The sequence below is a fragment of the Oryzias melastigma genome, linkage group LG5, assembly GCF_002922805.2.
Source record: "Oryzias melastigma strain HK-1 linkage group LG5, ASM292280v2, whole genome shotgun sequence".
In the NCBI taxonomy this organism is placed as follows: domain Eukaryota; kingdom Metazoa; phylum Chordata; class Actinopteri; order Beloniformes; family Adrianichthyidae; genus Oryzias; species Oryzias melastigma.
The window spans coordinates 4,349,850-4,359,883 of NC_050516.1; the positions used below are offsets into that span (position 1 = coordinate 4,349,850).

A 10,034-nucleotide genomic window follows, 5' to 3' on the forward strand; every position below is an offset into this window, starting at 1 on the left:
TAGATCAAAAGATGATCAGAGTTTGCCTTATACATAATGGAGGACATGACTGGCTGAACCTCTTTTAAAAGAAATCCAATAAACAAATTGAAAAATTCCTGGTATATTTCTTTAAAACTCACAGCCGTCAAGCTGTAATATTAAAACAATTTCTCATTTTTTTCTGCAAATCTGTAAATTCTGCTCTCTAACCCCCTGAGTTATTTAAAGTGGGCGAATTAATTTCTCAGTAGGTAAATCAGGAATTGTTTTTGTTTTGCAAGCTTCTTACTTTTCCGCACGACTCTCCTCCCAGTTGGGGCTAATCTAAAAATAACCTCCCCCCACCCGAAAGAGCGGGGCACACAAACGGGCTGTGGGTCCACGCTTCCTGTAGTGATTCAGGCCTCGCCAGGATGACGCACGTGCCCTCTCCACGCCTCGTTTGTGAGCGAGTCATGATTATGAATCCACCTTCAACACGGGCGCCCAACCAACAGAAATTCTTCAGCAAACCAAAATGCATTCTTAAAACGCCAAATGAAACAGTGGGGCCCCTTGACATTGTGTGCTGATGAAGGTGAGCGCCTGAATGTGACATGAAAGACTGACGAGGAGGGGAAAAGGATTTATACAGATGCGTGACACGTTCAGGTAACCATGGTTTCAGACCACGCAGAAGAAAAACAAAGCAGATGACAGCTCGAGTTAAAAGCTGCAGCTGGAAAGTAATAGCAGTGGGGAACTCAGTTATCCTCATCTCCCACTGATGGAGAATTTAACAAACACGAGTACTCAAAGAATGATCTGCCACTAAGTGCTTATTCCTCCATAATGATCCAATTTGTCCGTCGTTTGATTTTCACTTTGAAAAGGTTTCTTTTTCGTTCTATAGAATCTATTTAATGGCTGAAAGTCACGAAGCCGCAGTGAAGAGAACACTTTGTAGTTTTTAAAAAAGAACATTTGCAGAAATAGAAGCAAAGTAGACTGTCTGAGAAATATTAATTTGAACTTATCTCCACCTGTACATTGATCTGCAAATGTCTAGATGTCAAAATAGAAGTAATCATATTATTAAGGTGGATAAAGTTAATTGAAGATCTGAACAGTTGAGAGGAGCTGAATGGATAGATTTAAAGGGTAAAACAACGGGACAGTTGGAGGCTCAATCCACTCAGTACAGATTGGAAAAATCCCAAAAGAAGGGCGTGCTGAGCGGGGGAGGTGTGGTTTGGACCTGTGATTGACCGTGAGCTTAGCTTGAGGTAACGTAGTTACTTTGCGTCTTCAATATGGAGAGTGGTACAGAGCAAGGTGATGCCAGAGATTTCTGTGGAGGTTGAGGATTTTTCTCCTCCACTTTCTCCTGAGGCAGGCGCTTGTGGTCCAGACTGAATGGGACCCATATCTGAGTGGAAAAGTGATGCTAGCATCATAGCTACTACAGGGTAACGTATTAGGCAAGCGATCCTTATTGCAAATCCATCACCAGGACAGAGTTTGCTGGATTTAATGCCAATTGCACTAAACCTCTGTTCCCTAACTTCCTAGTCCGCTGGAAAGTTGTGCAAGAGGGTAGATTTCTAACGACCAAAGGAAATACACCTACGAGCCATGCTAAAGCTAACACAATTACGACTGACCATTACAGAATCAAAGATGGGCGGGGCTTTTTTGCTGGAGCTGCAGAACATGATGACGAAAAACTTTTAAAAATGACGTGGGACTTACACCAGTTGACCAATCACAAAATTCGTTTCAACCTGTAGGGGGCAGCACACAGACAGTTTTAGGTTATAATTTCAGGAGTTGAAAAATTTGGGAAAGACCAACACACAGCATTTTTGAAGTCCCATTTCTAGAGGTCAGCAGCTAATAAAAAGTAGATTTAGTGTTTGGCTACCCTTTAAAGACACAATCAGATTAAAAAAATGTGATTTGGATATTTTAAACATGTTTTTTGTGGGATTTTTCTGATGATGGAGGACATATATTAAGAAAATTAAGTGTGAAAAATTTATTTCTGAGTATTTCTTTATTCAAATTCTTGTGAATCCGGAGCAGATAAAAAAAAGAGTTCACCACCATCAGGATCTACGCTCTTTGGTTAATCCATCTATAGTCTCACACTCACAAGATATCTTTGACCAGAGCGCAACCGCTAAAGATTTATGGACGTATTCAATGCACATCTTTCTCTATCACAACTTTATTCACATTCCTTGTATTTTAATAGTAAAAAAATAACACATTTGTGTATTAAAGTTCCAAAAATCTAATGATGGTTGGAGGATCTTTTTTACTGCTTCCATCGCCTCCAGTCTACAGCATTCTAATTCTCAACATTTTTCCATTTCTTCACAGCGGATTTTAAAATCAACTAAATCTCAACTCCTGCCCTCTGCTCACCTCTGTCCAAAACAGTTTTTCCTCGTTCTAAGACCGTACTCATGAGGTGCCAGAGAGAGTACTGTTAAACTGGGCGGCAGAGCCCTGCAAGGCATGAATTATTTAATCCTGCTTCTCTCTGTCCTGAAATAGTCATTCTTTTAAGGAAACCGTATGCATCGACGTCTTTGATACTTTTCATAAATCGTGCCTCCAATATTGACATCACTGCTTATGTATCATTCCAACATCTGACTGAAGACATTTTACAGTTATGAATCCAAACAATGCTGCATCAGGATGTTTATGTATGAATTGTGCCTTTTTGTTTGGTCAAATGATTTACAGAGGGATGCACGGTGGAGTAGTGGTAAGTGCTCATGCCTCACAGGTTCTGGTTTGAATCCTAGTTTACATCTTCCCTTCGTGCTCCTTCATGGGTTTCTTCCACAGTTCAAAAACATGGATAGGTTGATCGGTGACTCTAAATTGCCCCTCGGTTCACCCACCGTTGCCCAGTTGGGTTGGCCCCAGCAACCCCTCGACCCCAAAAGGGATTCAGTGAGTTCTGGAAATGAGTGAATGGAGGGATGACTGAATGAGCAAATAACTGTAAATGTGGGATGACTTTAAACTGATAATTAACAGAAAATAATAGTGAGGCTCTAAATTATAACATTTACAGGCATAAGGCAACAAAACTGTTGGCTAATTCAAATGTACTTTCCACAGTATAGAGCACGCCATCAGTAAGTGGTCTATTTTCAAACCCACGTCATACATAAGGTGAACCCAACTATAGCTGTGTTTCCATCACACATATGTACAAAACGTTATTGACATTTCAGAAATGTCTAAAAAACACAATTTTGCCATTACACTGTTCCCATTGAATTATAATTACACAAATCAACTCAGTCAATAAAAAACATGCCGACGGATGTGAACAATACTTTGATCTACAGCTGATACATTCAAATTTCTGCCATGGTACTAGCGCTCATCATCTATCAAAGGAGACGTCGGTGTCTTATTCAAGCTACATGGGAGTGGCTATGGATGAAGAGATTTAGGGAAATTGTGGGTGGTGATTCTACAGAGGACATGCTCAACCTTTGATGAGCTGTGTGATGCTGTGGGACCTCTTGTGCCCAAGGCGCTGCACAGGCAAGCGTAGTATTCGGCTGTTGACTCATTTAATCAAAAAAAAAATAGTTTGAATTGCAGTTTATGCCTCAAAAACCACGTATTCCAAGAAAAATTATTATTTTTTTGTTAATGCAATTTTTTTTTTCAAAAATCTGTTATGGCAAATCCAATTTGTAAAATGTCATAGTCAATAGAAACACAGCTTCTGAGGCGTCTTAAATGAGACAAAAAAATCAGAGAAAAATCCATCAATCAATCAGAACGTACTGGCTGCGTTCACAGTAATTTGAGAATTTGTTTGTAACACACCACACATTAGCCACGTTAAAAGTTTTTGGCCGCATTAGCGTGTTAGCAATACCTGTAACTCCCAACCCTGTTTGCAACACATATAAAAGCAGACTGATATCACTAAGACAAACGTTGATTTGACTATGCTAACTTCCAACTTTGTTAGTAACACGTAAAAAATAAAACAAAATCCGGTACCGCTACACATTAGCCTCGTTAGCGTATCCACAATGACACCCAAACAAACATTTTGACAGCAGCTTTCAAAATCACTTCAACCACAATTAAGTCATAAAGGACACCGACTGAATGACGTGACATTTGGTTTTTGAGTTGTTTCAAATGTGTCTTCCATATCCTAATATTAATAAAAGTTTAATGATTAGTACAGAGTATAACTAGTATTACTTGATGCCAAATAACTTTCAGTTGAGATGATGGACAATAATCAGTTTAGTCAGTTTATAACTGGAATAACTTAGGATAAAATAAATATATGATGAAAAAAAACAGGATTAGCAAGAATATGTTAAAAAGAGAAATCAGAGTAAAAATTGCTATACTGACAAACTACTCTACTACTACTAAGACAAACTACAGGTACTTACTATTTGGTACGCAATGGGGGAGGGGGTAATCAGTCCATTTCTCTATAAATACTGTCTATGGTATGCATTGAAAAAACTCCAACATCAAAAATCAAATGTCATCATTCAATAAGTGATGTCACATAGTACCTACGTTTTCTAGTTTCTTGTATGTTTCGTTTTAAATCATTTTGCTTTGATTCTTGGAAATTACTTTAGTGTTTTTGGAAATTTTTCATTTTCTTTGTGTTTCTTTTTTAAAATGTTATTTCTGCTATGTATTTAAATGTAATGCTCCTGTATCAAGTGATTAATTTGTGTTATTGCCATTTCAGGGCCAATACAGTAATAATTTGTTGAGTAGTTTTTGAATAGTCGAAGAAAAAAAAAAAGTTGTGGGTCATTTTAAGAGGAAAGAGTTGAGCGCAGGTAGAAGTTGTTGGGTTTGTACTCCCAACTGTGTTTGCCATGCAGGAACAGACTGATGGTGGTATAACGTCATGTGGCCACCGCTGCCTTCTAATTCTCTCTCATATTCCATGCAGGCAGAAAAACCAGAAGCAATATATACTGTGAGCCAGAAATCCCAGCATGACAGAGGAGGGAACGCCGAGGCTCATTAACAGCAGCCGCCTGGACTGATCCCACCACCGAGTCCGGGGAGTAAAAGCCAAGTCACTCCATTACAGCAAAGAGAGAGACTTCTAAAGGGCACGACCATCTGGAGCAAGTCTCTGTTTTCTTAGCAGCAGAGCTTGGTGGGAGTTTGAGCCCAGACTCATCAAGCAGCCTGATAATCAGGTGCCACCGAAATCCATTCATGTTGCTCCGGATCGGGTCAATTGTTGCCTCCGGCGAAATATAGCAACTGGAGGAAATTGACTTGGAAGGGGAAAAAAAAAAAAAAACTCAACGATGATTGTAATGCAGGGTGGGAGCTCGTAGGGGAAAACTGACATGGGCGGAAAAGTGTGAACTCAAAGTGGCACGCCTCTTCAAAGCGACCAGAAAGAAGTAGGACAAAGTTTTAAGTAAAAAATAAAGTGGAAGCGAGCCTTCTCCCTCTCCGCTTTTGGACCTGGGGAAGTGTCAGCGTACTGCCGCAGGGACGGGTGAAAACCCCCAGAATCCACCGCTGAGATGATATTCATCCCCCGAAGACAAATGGCTGCATATGAAAAATTGATATAGGGCAAAAAATAGAATTAAGCCGAGAAAGGCTGACTGAAGTACAAGACGAGCAGGAATCCACAAATTACGTTGGTGCAGTTTACTCAAATTAATTATTAACTGGGCTGCAGCTTTCTATCAGTAAGTAGACACACAATTACAAAGACACAAGGTTTTAAGAGTACACCCAGGGAAAAACTAATGAAGGAGGAGCCACAGATTGATGGCAAAGTCCGGGGGCCATTCGTTCACCTGCAGCATAAATTGCTGTAAATTCGTCTAAATGAAGACGTCTCAATATTACAAATACAACAAACACTTTTTTGACGATGTCTGAACTGCCTCTGGCTGTTTCCCCCGCATTCCCTTCCGCACTCAAACTGCTGCCAATCTTTCACCGTGATGTCTTAAGTTAGTTTCCTCCTCATAATGTGAGCTCGCCTCTATTTAAATATAAAAGGGGAAAACTTTTGATTGCATTTGAGGTGTAACGTCCGTCTCATTGCCCCAGGCTGTGGAGCAGTGGTCCCTACACGTACCAGCACGCCACAGGTTTGAGTCTGCTTGAGTCAGTTAGAGTTTCAACTAAATGGAAAATTACTGCCTGAATATATAATGGTCCTCAAAACACCTGAGGTAATGTAAACTTTGAAAAATGTAAAAAAAAAAAAAAATGTATATTGTAGATGTTGTTAGCAACACCTAACTAACACATACAGTGAATCTTTGAGTATTTATGCGATCAACGTGAATTATGTGATGCTGAAGTGGAAAAAGCGGCTTTTAATATCAGGTGATACATTACTAAATTAAAGTGATGCATTCAGGTGCAAAGCTGATTTTCTCTGCTTCAGAATACACTGGAATTACACTAATTTCAGTGAAGCTCGGGTTTTACAGATTTAACATTGAAGATGCTACTGGCGACACCTAAATTACACTCTTTGAATAGCTCTTTGAACTACCATAACTCTTCGACCATTCATGTAAATTGCGTGATTCCCACAAATTCTGATGTGGAGAAAAGCGGAGGGCAGCATTGTTATGGCAACCCTGTCTACAGTCTAGGGGGAACACCAAAAGGACCATAATATATGAGAAACTGAACACCAAAGATCATGAGAAACACAGTTTATTGACAAAAAGAAAAAAATAAATAAACCATGTCCTGTAAAGCAAAAAGAAGTTATTGTGCTGGTTCAAAATAGAAATGCCAAAACAAAGGGATTGGAACCTTGGCCAAACACAAACTAAGTCAATGAGACTGCTGACCCAGCCACGTTGACCACTGGAGTCAGCAGCCCCCTGCTAAGACTGCCTAATTAGATCTAACTAACAAAAACAAACAAATAAAGCCTACAAATAAAGACTACCCAGGTCCTATCCCAAAACTAAAATAACCAAACTCAGATGTTAAAGACTGCTGAGGAAATAAAGAAACAAACAAACCAACACAACTCCAACTCAAAAACCTGCTGCTCCTCAGGCTCCTGCAATGTCATGGCCTGTCATGGCATGGAATGGTCCGTCACATCATGTCATCTCATGTCATGGCATATGTTCACCGCTAGACGGCTTATCTCCACGTCAGAATTCACTGGAATTACGTCATCTGTATAATTGGTTGAAGACTTTCGGTAGTCAAAAGAAAGTCAACAATGGAGATAAAACTTTAATGTTAAAGGGTAAAATTATTACATCTTTGAGAAAAAAAAAATAATATAATTTACATAAGGGACTAAAACATGTCTCCTCAGATAGGAAGCAGAATCCATAATTACTTAAAGGACATGAAGGAAAAAAGATGTTAAGCTAATTTGCATCTCAATGCAACTTGAGTAAATTCTTTGTCTACTCAGATTTGTAACGTACTTTTAAAGTTATCGCTGTGGCCCCCGTTCACTTTTAATTTAGGGGAAGCGTCGCACGCGCTCTTAACTTCATAAGTCCTCCTCCAACTAAACTGTGTGAAACGTCGCAGTTCACAGCCGACACATCCGTAATCAAACACAACAGCAGCTTTTTACATTTCAAATAACCCACGGCACACCACCAGCAGATATTTACAGCGTAAACAGCACTCATTCATTTTTAAACGGGCCCTTAAGGTCCGGCAGACAGACAAAGGTGGTGAGAAGCAGCATTAGAGTGAGTTGTTGTGTTTCCGACTAACAGTATGAAACGCTGTAATTGCATTGAGGAAAGTGCTGCGCCGTGCATTATTAATGGACTGATGATGCAACGCTCAAAAGGTCACGGCTATTGTGTCTGCATGCAGTCATTCATAATGCAGGATCCACGCAGGACGTTATCCCAGTGTTGCACTTCAGAACATTTCTGTCATTTGGCAGGTAAATCTGATCTGGATAAATCAGTTTTTCCTGATGGTCTGAAACTTTTGTGTCTTTATCTGAAGTCCGTCTAACACCAATGTGGGTCCTGTTCCCTTGCAGCTCCAACAGGGTGGCTTCTCCAGCACAACTGCTGCATTTCTATGGGTATCCCATCATTTACACTCAAGAAAATCTACAAACATGTGGTTTCTAGAACATAAAGGCTGGCAACAACCTGTTTTTCCTTTTATTTTTGAGTGTTAAACTTCAAAAACACAATAAACAGAAATACAGCCTGGTTAGATAGATGTGCTGCTCTCCAGACTGAAGCACTGATGACTGAACATCTGAATTAAGTGAAACTCTGATGTTGTCTGAAGCATGCCTTTAAAGACTTGTTTTTTACAAAGTGCTTGAATAAAACGTTATTTATAGATGTCAATTTGAACATAGCTTAGTCGAGATATGTTCACAACCACTGACAGAGTTCTTGTTAAGAACTTTTAAAAAACATACTAGTATTTTGACAGATTTCAAAATTGCTTTGTTGTCAGTAAGCATAACAAGAATTAATCCATATATTAGGTGCACAGTTGTTTCTTTTGAAAATAAATGAAACCTTTTCAGTACACCTTATGGTGTAGAAAAAAATTCAAGTATTTTTAGTCTTATACTCTTCCTTCTCTAAATTTTGTTGATATACTGAAAATAAAAGATCAGGGAAAACACTTTTTTAAAGGGGCCATTCCATCATTTTCTCAAGCCTTTCAGAGTAAACTGTATCTATTTCTACGATCACATATTACCTTTGGAACACTAAAAAACAAATAATTTATAAAAAAAATGAGTTTTTTCACAAGTTTTTTCCTACCCGGAAGTAAAACGACTCGATTTCTGAAGCTCTGCCTGCCGCTGCGTGTAGCTGCCGTCCATTTCATGACGTCATCCTACAGCCGTTCTTTGGGGGTGTGTTTGCATTTCTCCCACGAAAATAAACAACATCCAAACTTCTTCAAAGATTGATGCACATACCAAATATATACCACAATCTGCCCTTGTACACTAGTTCACAACACAAATACACTCGACATCTACACGACTGCGCCTTAACAGGGGTGGCGGGCGGGGTCTTGAATGAGTCCTGCGTCTAAAGAAGCGAACATCAGTTTGAGCTGGAATTTATTGAAGACAGGACACAATTGAAAAATATATGGTATTGTGCATCTAAAGTGAAAGTTTTTTTGGTGATCACCCCTAGCTCTGTGGAGAAATTGAGTGTTGGTGTTAGACTGGGGACGGTGCTGGCAGAGCAGACTCTTCCTGGGAGGGGGCTGTCCTCAATCTGTGACACCAGATCGTGAGGACCAGCTTGTTTTTGGTGATTATACAGAAATGCATGCATTGATCAAAATACCGCTTTGGGGTTTTTACAGTGAAGATTGATCACAATAACACACTTTTTAAGCTCAAAAAGTTGTTTTTTCATGGTATGGCCCCTTTAGATGCTGCTGGTGTCCCCTCCCACACCTCAGAACACTTCAGGCATTACCTGATATTGACCACCTATTTACTCTGTATGTTTGCACAACTAGTCATTATTCTGAAGATGTCAATCGCATGAACACACTCCTGTTTTGGGCATCTCCATTGCACTGCTACTACAGTGTGCTGCAGCTCCTCTGATGTGCATCGCTTCAAGAAGTCAAACACTGTGAGTCCAAAGTCAAATGAAGTGTCTGATGTTTGCTCAAACAAGACCCGGCTTGTCTTAATTTCTCGATGCCTCTCTGTGCAGAGCAGTGCGGACGCACAGAACAAGGTCAGCCCCGCTAATTAAAACGACACGCTTTGACTTTGTTATGAGATGTGTAACGAGGTTCTAATGATGCCTTAAGTGTCTGCTGAAGTCCTTGCTCTTTAGTTTACGCTGTTATCGCATGGCTGCGTGACTTACTTAAGCGTTTCCAAATGGGAAATCTATCATTGTGACCGCTGGGGGAACGACTGTCTGCAACACAGGAGAGTGCGGAGGCAGTTTCCTCTTCTGTTTATTTTAAAGAGGACATGGTGGAGAAAAAAAAGGAGGATTTTTTTTTTAATTTATTTTATTTTGACAACCATCTTTTGATTGATT

General features: G+C 39.8%; 1 long non-coding RNA gene across 1 annotated transcript in view; it reads left to right on the top strand.

Moving 5' to 3' along the window:
• LOC118598738 overlaps positions 1-6,767 on the top strand; it is a 22,241-nt gene extending 15,474 nt beyond the window's left edge. Inside the window, exon 2 of the long non-coding RNA XR_004947833.1 lies at positions 4,943-6,767. This is a non-coding gene — a long non-coding RNA (uncharacterized LOC118598738). The remainder of the gene's footprint in view (positions 1-4,942) is intronic.
• The last annotated feature ends 3,267 nt before the right edge of the window (positions 6,768-10,034 follow it).